Source organism: Sus scrofa, chromosome 7, assembly GCF_054392235.1.
Source record: "Sus scrofa isolate SSC_HxYL_T2T_F1_AM1 chromosome 7, Sscrofa_HxYL_maternal_Yorkshire_Landrace_v2.0, whole genome shotgun sequence".
NCBI lineage: Eukaryota > Metazoa > Chordata > Mammalia > Artiodactyla > Suidae > Sus > Sus scrofa.
Window position 1 is genome coordinate 112,198,615 of NC_139389.1, and position 17,325 is coordinate 112,215,939.

The window sequence follows — 17,325 nt, forward strand, 5'->3', positions numbered from 1 at the left end:
AACTCCTATTTTTATTTTTAAAAAAATTATATTTTCCATTATAGTCAGTTTACAGTGTTCTGTCAGTTTTCTACTGTACAGCAAAGTGACCCAGTCACACCTATATATATATATATATATATATATATATATATATATATATTCTTTTTTCTCACATTATCATGCTCCATCACAAGTGACTAGATACAGTTCCCAGTGCTATACAACAGGATCTCATTGCTCATCCATTCCAATTTCAATAGTTTGCATCTATTAACCCCAGATTCCCAGTCCATCCCACTCCCTCCTCCTTGGCAACCATAAATCTCTTCTCTAAGTCCATGCGTGTCTTTTCTGTGGAAAGGTTCATTTGTGCTGTGTATTAGATTCCAGATATCAGTCATATCATATAGCATTTGTCTTTCCCTTTCTAACTCACTTAACTTAGTATGAGAGTCTCTAGTTCTATCCATGTTGCTGCAGATGACTTTATTTTGTTTTTTTTATGGCTGAGTAGTATTCCATTGTGTATATATACCACATCTTTTTTAATACATTCATCTGTTGATGGACATTTACCTTGTTTCCATGTCTTGGATATTGTGAATAGTGCTGCAATGAACGTACGGGTGCATATGTCTTTTTCAAGGAAAGTTTGTCCAGGTATATGCCCAAGAGTGGGATTGCTGGGTAATATGGTAGTAATACCCTCTATTTAATGGGGGAGGATGGTGCATCTCACTCTGTTACTCCTTAGTCAACCATGGTCCTGAATTGCATTTCTTGCCTTCCCCCTTCTCAAGCTCGCTGACGATTTTGTGCTGAGCCACCATGGAGCAGAGATATATGGTGGCTGGCCTACACTCTGGTTCTCTAGTTTCATTGCTTCCTCTCCCTTTCTGTCTTGTCCCCTTAATGGCAAGTGATGTGCATTTCAGAGGAAGTGGGCTAGGGTGACAAGTACAGTCTGGTACACAAAACAGGCTCTGTGACCTGGGCCTGCTGCCTTGGCTAACCAGCCCTCAGAGATGAGGTAAAGCATATCCTCTTACCCCACGGTCTTTTCTGGAAACATCTGGCGTGCGGCATATTGGTGTGGTACGGCAGTGTCACCCGCTAAGCTGGAGAGGAAGGAGCCCTCCTGTCACAGATCAGCTTTGTGCCTTGTTTACAGCATATTTTAATCTCATTTTCACTTTTTTTCTTTTTTCCTCCATTTCTGAAATTTAAATATTTGATGTCAGTTCAGTTATTTTTATGACAATCCTCTTTCCCTTCCAGAAACAGAAAGTGAAAGGGATGCAAAACCCACTGGGGCATCTGTCTCCCACTTTTAATTAGTCCCTTCTCCTCTTGCATGACACTAGCAGTAGTAAGTGCAGGGTGTTCAGTCCTAACCCCCATGCCGGTCCCTCGCTGTTATTTCCTCCCCTACCCCGGGGGCTGTCTGGTGCTCCCACCCATCCCTGTGTGGTTCTGCTGAGCTACAACTGGGGACAAGTTTTCAGGGAGGATTCTGAGGTCTTTGGATCCAGAGGGATGAAAGGCTGGTCCTGCAGCTTGAATTTTATTTTCTGCCCATTAATTCACTATAGGCAATCCCATCTGATTATATAGTTTCTCTTAAAAGAGAACTACCTCTAAATACTCCTCTTCAAGACCTAGGTTCTTAGGGAGGGAGGCCGGCTTAGAGGCCAGGTGTTCTGTCCCTGTTTTCCCCTCTTGATTCAATGAGCTCTCTATGCCCCATCTAGTATACAGAGGGAAGGCTGTCTCTGTGCCCCCCCGCCCACCCATGGAGGTTAGAGACCCTAAGGAAAGAGCTCTCTGGTGGAAGGGAAGGTGATGACTTTCACCAAGATGGTTGTTTTTTTTTGTTTTTTTCCGTCTCTTTAGGGCCACACACACATGACCTCTGGAAGTTCCCAGGCTAGGGGTCGAAGTGGGGCTGTGAATTGGGGCTGTAGCCACTGGCCTACACCACAGCCACAGCAATACCAGATCTGAGCCTCATCTGCAGTCTCATCCACCACAGCTCACAGCAATGCTGGACCCTTAACCCACTGAACAAGGCCAGGGATCAAACCTGTGTCTTCATGGATACTAGTCAAATTTGTTTCTGCTAAACCACAATGGGAACGCCAACAAGACTATTTTGATTGCTATTTCTCTCCCAGAGCACATCTCTTCTTTCTCTTAGTACTTTTTTAGTAGAAGGTTATCTTCTTTTTCACTGGTCTGCTTCTACTGCACTGCTTTTTTCCTCCTGAGCTTGTGCAAAAAAAAAAAAAAAAAAAAAAAAAAAAGAAAAAAAGCCTCTTGTGTCCCCCTTGGTCAGCTCCTGTGCAAACCCTGGTTGCCCCCTAGTCCCCAGCTCTGCTGAGTTGAGTAGAAGGTATTACATTTGCTGATGGTGGGCCTTGCTTGCTTTCCTACGGCTCAGTGGCTAATGAGCACTGAGGCTATTTTGCCCAGACCACGCCCTGCAGAGGGGCATATGGGCGTATCTCGGAGTTATTGTGGATTAGGTTCCAGACCACTGCAATAAAGCAAATATCACAATAAAGCAAGTTACGCAAATTTTTCGGTTTTGCCGTGCATATAAAAAGCTATGTTTAACACTGTACTGTAGTCTATGAAGTGTGAAATAGCATTATGTCTAAAAAAACAATGTACATACCTTAATTAAAAATACTTTATTGCAAAAATGCTAACCATCACCTGGGCCTTCCGCGAGTTGTAATTTTTTTCGCAATAGTGTCATCAAAGATCACTGATCATAGATCATCATAACAAATATAATAATAATGAGAAACTGTGTGAGAATTACCAAAATGTGACACAAAACGAGACAGAAAAGAGAGCAAATGCTATTGGAAAAATGATGCCAATGACTTGCTTGACACAGGGTTGTCAAAATTTTAATTTGTAAAAAAAGTGAAATATCTGTCAAGCACAATAAGTGAAGTATGTCTCTTACATTGGAATGGTATGTTCTAGTTTTAATGACATTTCATACAACATGCCTTACCCTGTTTCATCCCCACTGTAGCCCTGAAACAGGAATAATAAGGAAGAACATACAGTTTTCTGTTATAGAAAACATAATTGAGGTTTTGAGAGGTTAAAGGATGTGCTCAGGCTAAGGCCTCTGGTTAGTGGCGGGACCTGGGTGAGACCCAGGACTTCGAGCTCCAATCCAGGCCTTCACTGCATCCCTGGAACCTCAAGTGTGGTCTCTCTGCTCTTTCCCATTGTGTTTGGCACTGCCTGGTCTTCCTACATCCTTGTTTCTGTCTTCTGAGCTCACCCAGGTTCAGGGTCCGCTACCTTATCGAGCACTGCACTGCACTGCAGGCAGGGCAGGTGGTCCAGGGAGTGGACCACCAGGTGTTTGTGTGGGGAAAAGGCCTGGGTTGTGTGGTATGTGGGTGGGAGGAGGCTGAGGAACACATGTCCCATATTAATCTTTATTTCAATGAAGTTGTTTGAGTTCATGCTTTATTGCAGTGCTTTAAAATAATGTGTTTCTAACGGTGCCCCCGGGGGTAGCACTTGCACTTTTGAGATCCTATTGCTGGAGTGGCTCACGAGACCAACCACAATAATAGAAAATGAGGCACCCCCTGGTGCACCATCTGAATTTATAATGGCAATTTCTACGATGCCCTGAGGCCAGCTCTGTTTGTATTTGAGAACGTGCAGGAGAGCTCAGCACTGAGGAAGGCTCCTCCCTTGCTGCCCCGGTTTGATCAGGGCCCCTCAGTAAGGAAAGGTGCTCCTTCAGCCTCCTGCCTCTGACTCTCGTCGTCGTTGGCCTCAAAGGAAAGGACCAGTCCTCCCCGCCTTTGTTCTTGGTGTGGGCAGAGAGGGTAATGGAGGGGGTGTGGTCTCCTCCTGTCTGTCAGCCATGTCCTCTTGTGCAAAAGGCAGAAAGGCCCTCTCGGGTCTCCTGTGCCTTCACCATCAAAGCAGTGAAATATGAAATGACAACATAATGAAATAAACTTGGTCTCATTAAGATTCCAAATGGCCGTCTTTTTTTTTTTTTTTTTTTTTTTTTCCCAATTCAGCCAGAGACTCACATCATGGTGCAGTCGGCAGAAGTGGGTCAGAGCTAAAGGGGGTGAGGGAGTTTTGGCAGGAGGAGCCTGGATGAGGGGCTAGTATGGTTCAGGCTGGGACAGCAGGCCCAGGGACAGACCAGGGAACTTAGCTGAATCATCCAAGACTTTCTGGAGATGGGAACACAGGGTTGACTGACACAGCCAAACTCACCACGCAGTGAGGTTCCCTTGTCCCAGGAGAGGGATTACATGAAGGCAAGTAATCCCCACTTCCTTCCAAACTACTGAGTGGTTGTCCTGCAAATATTTGACATGAAAATGAGTAACATCATCCCCTTCTCTTCAGCCAATAAAAGTAAAGCCTGCTTTACAGAGTGCATGAGCAGTGTTGGCAGTCTGGTCATGCATTCTCCACAGGGTTGAGTACGTCATTTAGCCTCATGACCGAAGCCTGGGGAGGGTCAGTGCTATTCATTCATCGTCAGACGTTACTGACCCTGCTGCTGCGTGCTAGGTACTGTGAGAGGTACCGGAGGGTGAAAGACAATGGTGACATTGTCCCTGCCCGCAAAGACCACATGGTCCTCTGTGTGTGTTCTGTGATCACAACCTCATCTCCTTGCTTGTTCTTCCAGTGCAGAGTGTCTTGGGTCAATTTGCCTGTGAACTGTTCTCATTCATGGAGGAGTCGTTTGTCACTGGACATTTACTCAGAGGCAAAGTCTAGCCCAATGGTTCTCCCATCTGGCTGCATGTTAAATCAACTAGGATGCTTTTAAACACTGATGACCAGGCCTGGGGCTAGGGTTAACACTCAGTGTGTACGTGGAGATATGGTATCCTGCCAGCATCCATCTGACTGGCTGGGCTCATGCCTTACTGGCCTCTAGATATTTTGATTATTATTCCTACCCTACCCCAGACTGGTAAGCATTTCTAGTGATGGAAACTTAGTCATAGATAGGTCTTTTAAAAGCTTCTCAGGTGATATTAATGTGCAACAAGGGGTCATCTGGTGGGACAAGACCCATGTGTAGTGTATACACCTGTAGGGCCTGAATGTCATCAAAACCCCAGGAGCCAATGTTGAAGACAGTTGAACTTCCGCTCCGATGCCCACCCTGAGTTCCCTGGCTGTAAAGTGATATCATTGCCAAAAGGGGTCACACAAAAGGAGTTGCCACTTAGCACACGATGAATGAAGGAAAGGCTTTCAGCTTTGACTCTGAGAGACTGTAGAAGAAGAAAAAGGCCCTATCCTGTCCCCTCTTTTTACATATGATGAAACAGTTTCAGGTGCCTTTATGACTTTTTAAAATTATTTATTTTATTTTATTTTATTTATTTATTTATTTTATTTTAAAATTTTTTATTGGAGTATAAAGTTTTTGACTTACAAAGAAAGTCCTGTTAATTTCAGGTGCCTTTTTGATTTCTGAGGGTAGACATTTGACACCTGCCCCTGTCAATAGTCTGAGAATTATTTCTGCAGCTTGAGAATGAGAGAGAAGCTTCAGGATTGTGCTTTTCATCTTCAAATGCCTCAAGACAGGGGCATTGCCAGGCCAGAAGGAACTCAAAACTTTATAGTTTGGCTAGGGATATGAGTTATTACATAGATACATAAAACTTCCCCCAGTGTGCGTATATGTATAATCTAATCACTTTGTTGTACAGCAGAAATTATCACAACCTTATAAATCAACTGTACTTCAATAAAGCTTGAAATTAAATAAATAAAAATTAAAAAAATAGATTGTAAAAACCAAAAAAGCAAAAAAACTTCCTGCAATACAGTAGTTTTGCTGATGTGGGCTACCTTTGTCGAGGTCACGGAAAACCTGTTTTCAGTGGTGTGGTAGCTCTGGGAAACCATTAAAGGAGGGAAATCTCTGTACCTTCATGTTGTTGGCCTCTGTCTGGCACCCTCAGGCTCCCCAGCTGGCATCTTGACCTCATGACCTTCACAGCCCACTTATCTCAGGTGGGCCTCTGTACCTACCTGCTCTCTCTGTATTTCTTGATGGTGGACCTTGTTAGAGGGCTTGTTGAGATGCCTGCTCTTGGGACTTGTCTCCCAGAACCAAGGATTCTGCAGACCTGAGCCTCCTACCCTTTCTTAAACTACTCCCCTAGTAGCCCTCTGCTGCCCCCACCTGCCACAAGTCCACACTAAGCATAAAATCCTCCAGGCCTGCCCTACAGGGCTCAGGAACAAACTATTTCTCTCATGTGACTGGCATTGTCCTAGGTACTGTCACTTATGTTGCCCTGGTTTAGTCATCAGGGTCCTGGGTTAAGTGTGTTGCAGATGTGGAAACTGAGGCTCAAGAACTTGAAGAAGTAGAGATAAGTTCAAAGTCAGTGTAATGTTTCTTCCACTACATGTTGGCTGCTTCTTTAATGTCTTAGATTTTGGCAGAAATAGCAGCTCTTGGGGAGCAGTTGAAATTAACAACTAAGTTTTTAGAAATTGGTTACAGTGAGACAAAATGATCATTCAGGATGCAGGACTGTTGTGTCTATTAGAGCATGGTGTTACTTTTCCCTCCTCTTGCTTCTCATCTCAAGTGCCCTGCATATTGTTCATCTTGTCAGTGCAGGAAAAGTAATATTCTTGGACTAACCCAGAAGATTGAGCCCACATACAGCTCAAAACTCAGGAAGCAGATACATGAAAATCAAAGGACACAATTTCAGTGGGCTGAGCAAGATGGGAAGGTCATAATCCATCCATCAAGGAGTTCCCTTTGTGGCTCAGTGGTTAACGAACCCGACTAGGATCCATGAGGATGTGGGTTCAATCCCTGGCCTTGCTCACTGGGTTAAGGATCTGGCATTACCATGAGCTGTGGTGTAGGTTGCAGACGCACCTTGGATCCAGTGTTGCTGTGGCTGGCAGTGTTGCTGTGGCTGGCAGTTTGACCCCTAGCCTGGGAACTTCCATATGCTGCAGGTGCAGCCCTAAAAAAAAGCAAAAAAAAAAAAAAAATCCATTCATTAAGATTTAGCCAAGAAATCTGAAAGGAACTGATCAAGGTGTGGGGATGGTGCTTGAAAGCCAGCGATGAGATACACATTGAGTGGGAAAACTGGAAAGTTGGAAGACAAAGCCCAGACCAGCCTCTCCCAGAGGATGCCAATGATGAGGTAGGCTATATCTGAGACTTAGCAGCCTTTACTCCCTCTCCTCATGGGCCAGACTCAATCCTAAGAGTGCTGAATGTCAAAGATGAAGTTCCGGGGTACTGACAGCCAGTCCTAGGTAGAAAGTTTCTGAGAGAGGCAGTGGAAGCATTTCTCTGGCATTAAATTTATCAACATTTTTCCCATGGGGAGTTTAGGTGTGCCTCATTCCTAACGAGAGTATGAACCTACTGTTGTATAATGGCATACAGAGTGATGCTGAGGGCAAACAACTATACACACGTGCTCTTGTGTCTAGTCACGTTTACATCCACACTCACATAAGCAGTTACTTTGGGCTGATGCATTGACACTTGGCACAGAGGTACTTTGAAGGATCCAGGACCTGGGATTCAGTGAGGTAGTAGAGAGCTGCTAGGAAAGAGTATGGATTTGGGGGACAAACCTAGGACCTGTAAAATCACAGAGACTATAACTCGTGAAAGTCTAGAAGTTAAGTTCAGATAGGTCTGCTAGGGTGGGAAATAGTAAGTAAGCACCTTGGGGCCAAAAGTAGTGTCTAGAATCTGACCATCAGTTGGAGAAATGTCACCAGTGGCACAAGTAAGAGTCACTGAGGTGTGCTCTGACATTAAGGCAAAGGTTCTGTCCTGTTTATTGTTGGGGACTATAAATGCAGCTCTAGCCAGGCACACTAGAGTCTTCAGGTCAGTTCTTCCTCCTCCATCCCCCAATTGCTAAGCCGGTGGGAGAAAATCAGCACCTGGAAAGACTGGGCCAGTTTCAAGTTACTTATAGTGCAAATGTCTGGCAAAAGGTGACTGAGGAAAATATTCTGGTTTGTGCTTTATATTGTTAAATTTTGTTTAATTACTCATTTACTCAAAAACATATTATGATGTATCTATGAGAAGGAAAAAAATTCAGTGTGCTCCCATGAATACAAAGATTAAAAAGATTCCTGCTTTCAAGTTTACATTCTAGACAGGAAGAGAAATATGCAAACAAATAGCCCTAGTGTGAGTTAAACATAGCTCATTGTGAGGACAAAGGGGAAGTGAATAATTATTATTGGGTAGAGTTGTGGTTAGTGTCTTGGAAGAGGTGGCCTTTGGACTGGGCCTTGAAATTGAATATGATTTTAATTGGGTAGGGATATGGAGGAGAAAGTAATCAAGGGGGAATTTTTAGGAGGATGGAACAGCATGAGTAAAATCATGGAATTATAAAAGTATGTCACAAGTCTGAGGAAAGGCAATTAATCTAGTGTGGCTAGCCTTTAGGGGGCTGCTGAGATGAGACTGGAAATTCTTAGTATCTCCAATTAGGATAATCCAGGTAATTATATAATTCTCTCACTTAAACTGGCTAGTGGGTAAGGGACCTAGAGGGAGACCAGATCTAGAAGCAATACATTATTTAAAACACACAGTTGCCTCAACACATTTTCCTTTCCCTCTTCCCTTTGCATCCATACAGCCCTATTCTTTGTGAGAGTGTGTATACTTTTCTGTGCAAATAAGCTCACACCCTGTTTTCTTACCTATATACTCTCAGACCTTCTTGAACACCTGTATTCTCCCATCTGGCCTCCAGTGTGTGACCTCCCCATACCAGAGGCACTGGGGCATGCAGGGGGTCAGGTAACTATTAAACAAACATCATTGTATCTGGTAGGAGGAAGCAGAAATGGATTGCAAATCAGGTGCAAAGTGATGCACTTTGCAAGTCAGCTAGAATGATTTCAGACCCCGGACCTCCTGCTGAAGTGAAAAATGACGTTTATAGGAGGGAAGCTTAGAATTAATCCTCCAAAATGACAGTAAAGTGAATTCTTTCCTGGCTCTGCTGTGATTGCTCTTCCTCCCATTTCTGTCGCTCCTTATTATTGTAATGAGTTCTGCTCTCCAAAGTGGATAAAGTCACCATTCAGATAAGATCAGTTTTGTATGGTGCAGCCACGTTGATCTGATCACAGTTTGCACTGCTGGTTTTGAATTCACCTTGGGCACTTAACTTTGGGGTGGGGGAAGAGAAGTAAAAATGCCGATCTGGCACAAAGTAGCTGCACTCATTAGTCAGCTGTCTTCAGGCCGTCTCTGAGCCATATCACAGGATAGCAGATTCTTTGGCTATTTCTTGGACTTTGGGGCGCTTTTTACCTCAATCACCTTTTGCTCTATTCCAGTATTTGAGTATCAGTGGAGGTGGTTTCCCTAGGAAACGTCGGTCTGCATTTCCTGATAGAGTTATCAGTGATTCTGAAAGATGGCAGGTCCGCACACCTGCTCAACAGCAGGGGAGCTCTCCGTGGTGCTGAGAAAACTGAGGCTGCGCCACTGAGAGGGCTGCTGTGGGGAGCTCTCCTTGGTGCTGGAAGCAATACACTTCTGTAGGGAATTTGAGGGGAAATTGTCCACAAACAGCTCTGATAGTGATTAGTCCACAGGAGGGTTGAAATAAAACCAGAGTAGCAAGCTATTGAGGGCTTGCTGAATGAATATCTACTCTGAAAACTATCGACCACTTTTACATTTGCTCTTACTCTATGATGCCAACTGATTATTTTGGAATGCTTTATTTAGTTTTCTTCCTAGTGGTGAGGGGGAAAAAGCAGATATTTATATTAATTATAGGGTGTATATTATTGTCCACATGAAACACAAACATTAAGATCAACAACTCATTTGTTCCACAGGTTTTTTTTGGGGGGGGCATCTTTAATATGCCGCTCAATGTGCTGGGTGCACCTTCAGCAAACTTACAGCTCACATGAGGATTAGATGAGCTATGACTCCAGAAAGGCTGCCTTTCCCTCATAAGTACAGATATTTGGTGACTGATAATTCTGGACTTCAGTTAGTGGTGGTGGCCAAGGAGAGACCTAGGAAAAAGTCCTGGGAATCCCGGGGCTCTCTTTGTGACTTCTCTAAGACAAATGTGAGTGTTAAAGTAGAGGAGGATTGTGTGGCTTGAGTGGATTCCAGAGGAATCAGAGGCCTCTACACGTCTATATGAATCAAATCTCCATCTTTGACTTTGTAAAAAAAAAATCTCTTTAGGCTTGAATCAGCTTCCTACTGGGATGTGGATCTCTTAATTTGCATAGGGATCTCTGGACTGATTGCCCTGAGGAGTGTTCTGAGAGAATGCCTGATGCTGGTGTGTGCAGGAGTGTTCATAAAAGGATGCACCTGGCAACATGATGCTAATACTAACCCAGCATATTCTGTGATTTCTTTTGAGTATTTCACATAAATTAATGGTACCATTATTATAGCTGTTTTTTAAATTAGAAAAATGAAGCACAGAGAGGTTGTGTAATTTGCTAAAAAGTCACACAGCTGATAAATAGCAGAGCCAAGATTTGATATCAGGTAGTCTATTTCCAGGGTCCATTATCTTAATCACTATGCTGTAAAAACCTGAAGATTACAACTTCCTGGGAAATGGTTACATGTTCCCTGAGATGAGAAAAGTATTTGGATGTTTCAGTTCTCCCTTGCTCTCATATTCTTCCTACAGCAAATGCTTCCCACCTCATTTTACAGACGGACTTCTAAGAATGACACACCTTAACGCCATTTCTGAATTTTTACTCACCTTTTAGGTGGAATTTTATCAAATAATATTTGTCTCATCATCTTGAAAAAAATATTTGTTCATGGTGGAATATTTCTTATCAGTCAAGGCTTAGGTAAAAATTTTTTTTCAGAAACGCCTTCCCTGACCATCCAGTCTACAAAGACTCTTCTTTCCTCTAGCCACTTTTATAAAACTCTATGATTTTGTTTTCTTTATTGTAGATATCACTCTTTGAAAGTATCTCATGTGTTTATGTGCTCTATTGTTTTCTGTCCCTCATCCCCACTAGACTATAAGATACAGGAGAATGGGAGTTTTGTTTGTCTTGCTTAATACTCTATTCTCTCTACTTGGAATGTGATATGATCAGTAAATGATGCCCAAGAATAATTTGGTAGACTCTCGGACAAAATTCCTGAGGGAGAGGGAGAGTGTTAATAAAGTCATCTGGATCAGGAGGGCCTTGTAAGAGCAAGTTTACAAAGGGAAAAAGTCAACACATGAAAAAGTCAGCACATAACTTAAAAAAGAGACCTGGATGGGGGACCACTTCCAGGTAGCAAGAATCGTCAGCTCTTGGAAGCCAAAGCAAATAGGTCTTGGTAGCGGTATGTGTAAACCTAGTATGTCTCACTTTCCAGCAGAGATTTTCTGCATGTTAATTCACACTAGAGATTGACATGCAGGGAGATGGACTGTGATTTAAGAGACTAAGGAAGTTAGCTTTATTCATGAGCATGCCATCATTTTTCCATGACTGTTCCAGGAGGTAAAAGGAGTGTCTTGGTTTTTTTTTTTGTTTTGTTTTGTTGTGTTGTGTTTTTTTTTTTTTTTCTTCTTCTCTTTTAAAGGCTGCACCTGCAGCGTGTGGAAGTTCGACCTACACCACAGCTTGCGACAGCACCTAATCCTTAACCCATGGAGTGAGGCCAGGGATCAAACCTGCATCCTCATGGACACTATGTTGGGTTCCTAACTCACTGAGCCACAGCGGGAACCCTGCATCTTGTCTTTTTCCTCCCAGATGTCTATCGTAGAGAACTTGCCTGTCCCCAGCAACATGATCTTCAGGTGCTTCAGGCCTGAGTAGCAATAGTAAGAGGGGATGGGGATTATCAGTTTTCGAAGTGACCCATACTTGTTACATGAGTTAGAAGATAAACTGGAGAAAAGGTGATGGGACATGGAAGAGCAAAATAGAGAGTTAATATTCAAAACCTATCGATATATTTGGATATTTCACAGGAGATTTATACATATTTGGTTGATTTTTTTAGACTTTTAATTTTCTTTCCAGCATTTGACACTGGTAGTGGCAGCTTATGACCCAAGGTTGCAAAGTAGAGAGTAGATTTGAACCAATAAATTCAGAGTTTAGCAGAAGATGCATCAGAGTATATGGTGGGGGAAGAGGTTGATTCCCTGGTCCCCAGAGTTACATGCCAGATTTTCATATTTTGAGATTTTCATAGTCAAAAATCACCAAAAATCTATTTTAACCTCCCATGTGTATGGGGCATTAATCACTGAAATCTATTTCTCACAGTTACCCTTCATACAGGGCTTTGGTTAGCTTTCATAGTGACCTTTGGTACAAAATTTTGTTTGCTGATGCCTGTATTTGGCACACTTCCGCTGGGGAGTGAAGAAAGGGAGGGGTGGGAAAGGCTCCCAAGGAGTTTTAGGCAGGGAAAGGGAGAAGCAGAGAAGAGAAGAACTGCTCACTAGAAAGGGGAGAAAGAAAGTAGGAAACTGAAATTAATCTCTATTAAAATGAAGGACCAGGGGTTGGACCTGTTGGGTGGATAACTTTGTGGGGGTACAGAGAGGAAGAGGGAAGTACACAGGTGTGGAAGTTAGGATGCCCTAGCCTAGATCTGAATGACTTCCCCGAACCTCTTTTCCCAGCCGTAAAGAATTCTTCCAAGTATTAAATGAGATAATATATGTGTAATGTCTGGCCTAGAAGAGGTACTAAACAAGTGGAAATCATTATGGGCTTCCTAAGTGTCCCAATTAAAACAATCATTTCTCATGTATCATTGAGAACTTGTATGTACTACGTATGGTTACATAGATGTGATCGTACCCCCCCTTCTAGGAGTAAAGGAGCAACAGTCACATTTAGGAATATTTCTTAGTGACCTCGTTCTATCACTCCGCATTTATCTAACACTTAGTGTATACCTAGTCCTTAACTGCTTTGTGGGAAGGGAGTATACTTGCAGAAGAGGGGCAGGTGGGCTTATGCAATGGTATTCAAGAATATGGAAGGCCAGGTTGGCATAGAAAAAGGGCAGAGAGAAAGAACCTCGCTTATTTATTCAGCAGACATATATAGCCTAGCAGTAAAATCTTAGCCCAAGAAATGGGCACTAGTAGAGTTTCTAGGTTAGTATGGGCTTGGCATGAGAGAAAGTGGAGATTGCAAGCATGCAAGCCCTAGAAATTGTGGGCTGGTGAGGTGAAGAACAAGTGGATGAAGACCATGGGAAGGGAGGAAAAAGGGAAATAACAAGTTGCTAGGAGAGTGGCCCAAGTAGTGGGTTAGGAAACCGAGCAAAGCATTGGGGGCGGCTGAGTGGTATCAGGAAAGCAGATGGTTATCCTTGAGAAGGAGGGTGCAGATGGCAGTGGTGGTGAGGAGGCAGTGTAGGGCGAAGAACAGTCCCAGCTCGGCCACTCCAGGAGGGGAGAGGCTGGAACACAACTCCCCACGCTGGGTGAGCTCTGTGACTCATCTGGCCCCCAATGTGGCATATGACAAGGGTACCAGGAGGAAGGATGTAGGGGGCCATGTGGATGAGCCTTGGAGGTTAGAAATGAACCTCAAGCACCCAAGGAGCTACTGATGAGGAAAGAAAGCTCTCCTACCAAGAAAAGAACATAATCACACTGTTATATTCAAATCCAGTCTCCCAGGTTAAGTCCTTGCTGCCTATTTGACTTTGGGCAAGTAATTTGATTTGCTTTTGGACACAGTGTTCTTAAAAAGATTGAGGTAGGTGATACTTAAGATACTTTAAAGCTTTAAATTCTATGATTCTGAGAAATATTTGAAGGTCTGCTCTGTAGAGGACACAGCAGACTTATGGGTTTATCGCTGCTAGAGTTGTGTGTGAAGGGTAACTGTTAGATCAATTGCCTATGATCAATTCCCTATGCACACTGGTGCTGAAGATAAATTTTAAGCAGTTGTTGCTCAAGATGTTACAAGAAGGAGGATTTTGACGTAATGTAGTAATGTTTCTAAATATTGGAGTCATCCAATGCTGAATTGAGTTGCTTTGTATGGTAGTGAGCTCCCTGCTGCAAGAAGTGATCAATCACAGGTTGGGGGCATATTTTAAAGGGAATTCCTCCCCCTCCACTTGCCTGTAAGAAACATCATAAAACGTTATGCTTTTCTGCAGACTGGTTGAGCATGTGATTAAATGATAAAAGGTGGTAAATCCCAATACATATTTCTCAGAACATGATGTTATTAATAGTAAGAAGTCACTTGTATGGAAAAAAGTTTTGCAATAAAATAACTTTGGAAAGCACTATATTGAACAATGTTAAGCAAGTTTCTTTTGTGGACTTAAATATATTAATGTGTATTATGAATTTGCTTAGCATATTTGACAGCAGAGTTTTTCCACAGAGTATCTGATAAGTATTGTGACATACTGAACCTGCTTGGAGAAATGTTGCTTGAGGTGATTGTCCTATGTCCTATGTCCAGGTCCTGTGTTGCCACTGGAAAGAAAGCATTGGAAATTCTCTGCTGTCCTTGGCTGGGTTTGATGGTGAAGCCTAATTTGGAACTTAAAGCCCTAGGGAAAGTGCTGGGACCCTAGATGGTACTGTTAGACTGACTCAACTGGTGACCTTAGATGAGTCCCTCCTGGTGTCTCAGTTTCCTCATATGACAAATGGGGAAGAAATATTTTGAATCCAGTCCTTTTTAGGGTTGAGGTCCCATGAAAGAGTTCGAAGTAGCACCCATGACATTTGAATTTGAGTTTGAATCACCTGGGCATCTTGTTGAAGTGCGGATTCTGATTCAGCAGGTCTGCTGGGAGATTCTGCATTGCTCGCACCCTCAGAGGCCACGCTGGCAGAGCTGTGGTCACATTTAGAGTAGTGTGGGTCCAAGAAGCCACACAGTCTGACCCAGGAACATCTCCGCATAGGAAGCAGCAACAAGCTTTCTGGTGTCACTGCTGTCCCTGGAGATCTGGTCTGTGTTTTGGAAAGGTATTATTCATATGGGAAAATTAACCAGGCCACTCTAGTATGTCCCTGTGGCAAGGCCAGCCTTGGGCCCCTCCAAAGGGAATCCCTCTTCCTCTTCTGCTTCCCCACCCCCCATTGCCTACTGTCAGCTCCCCAGTCAGTTAAGCTATTTTTTGAGTTTGAGTTAAAACCATTTCAGACATATTTTTAACTGCGTCCTGTTCAAAAAGCTGTTAGCACTTGGCAATCATTCCATCTTCAGCTTGAATCCTGGGGAGGGTGTTTCTTTCTTTTTTTTCCCTCCACAACTGGGCAAAAGTATATCATTTAAAAATAGTTCTAGTGCGTGGGTCAGAGAGAATGATTGCTGGGGACAGGGTTAGAGCTGGGCCGCGCTCTGGACTCCAGAAAATCATCGCGCTGCTGGTGCTGCCCTTCGTGCCTGTACCCAGGCTGCGCTGGCTTCCCAGTGTGAAGGCGTAGGGATGGCATGAGAGCTGTCCAGCAGAGGGAGAGGGAGAGACCACGGAATGGAGGGTCTGGAGAGGGACACAGGGAAACAGCCCCCAGAACTGGGCCTAATTGATTGAACCTGCACAATCAAGGTCACCAAGAATGTTAGCACAATTAATATCTTTCCTGCCGATAATTCTGAGATATTCCAGAGCCAGTATATCATCACTGGCATTGTTATGAAGTTTTTATTAAAGGTTTTCTGGGAGTAGTGCCCATGGGAAGTTGTTTTATTTTTATGTGATTAACACATTTAGTCTCTACACCGTGACCATCACTGTTTGAGCACTTAAAAAATATTAAGCAATTTAATCCTCCTAACAAGTCTCTGAAGTGGGTCCTATCATGATCCCCATCATGTAGAAGGGGAAACTGAGGTGCAGAATGGTCAAGCCAGTTGCCCAAGGTCCTGCAGCTGTAGGCAGTCGAGCTGGATTCCAGCCTGTGCAGTGTGGAGTTGGAGTTCACGCCGTTTGCCATTACTCTAGGCAGAGATGTAGGTCCTGCCCTTCTCAGCACTTGATCTAAAAGTGGCTGTGCCAGCCGTCTGCTCTTACCTCTCTAGTGGGAGGAATGAAGTTTAAAACAGACAAGAACTTCCATCATAAATGGAGCAAATGATAATTTTTTTTGAAAGCAGCCATCAAGTATTAATAGGTAACTCCCTGCCACTCAAACATTCAAACCCATTAAATGCTCCATATATACCTGGACCATGTTAAAAATTTGCTTCCCAAGCAGGAAATTTTAGAATTGCTCTGAAAATTATCAGAGTGAGAGGAAATAGTTCCCTTCTAGTTTTTTTTTATTTTTGTAAAGTTTTTTCGTGAGATATTCTATCATCATCAGTCTAGCCAAGTTGCTTGCTCCTGGGTGCCCAGGGGAAGAAGGATACAGTCGTGGGGAGGCCATGCCACATCCGAGCCAGGATCTCCCTGAGGCTGGAGTTGGCGGCCTTGTCCTGAGGGCTGGCTCCTCTCAGCTGGCAGTGGACGCTGAATTCAAGGAGTTGGCTGAGAGGCCTCTACTGTGCAAGCCCCCTGAGAATCTTTATTTCCGTAGAATAAGCAGGAAAAAGAGAGTTCACCACTGGAGTTGGAAGTTAAAGGCTTTTGGCCTTCCCGGGAGCTAGCCTTTCCTGCCGCCTCTTGGGGGTGGAAGGGACGCCTAGAGTTATAAACATTCCACGGGAACTAGCCCGCTCAAGGCCTGAATGCGCAGCTTCTCTTTGGGCTGATGCCCTCATGAGCCTGTAAATCTCACATTCACGTGTTCTCCTTCCATCCTGTGCCAAACAGGTCTCTGGGTTAGGTGCTTGGCTTTTAGAATTTGGGGAGTGTTGCTGTTGGCTCTTCCTGACTCACTGCTGGCTCTGTGTCCTCTTGCTGGACTGCAGGTTCAACTCTCTCTGTCTGAGGGTCTCTCCTTGGAGATGCCATGTCCCTCTGTGGTGCTGTCTGCACTGCACAGTGCATATCTAATAATACTAATTAATAAGCAGTCATTTATAATAACACTGGAAACATCATCAAGTTGGTGACAGAAAATCAAACTCTAGCAGGCGGCAATGCAGCTCAGCTCTTAGGGGAGGAAAGAGTGCAAGGGAAATTTGCAAGGGGTGTTGGACAAACTGCTTTCAGCTGATAGCATTTGAGGCTGAATTTAAAGTCTGCTCAAGATCAAGGCAAATGGGAACCTGAGACCTTGATTCATCTGAAGGTCTTCCTGGGGATTAGGAATACTGTCAATTTCTGGGAGTTGGTCTTGGCTTGAGAAGCCTTTGGTATTCCCATGGTTGATAGGGTAGAGCTGT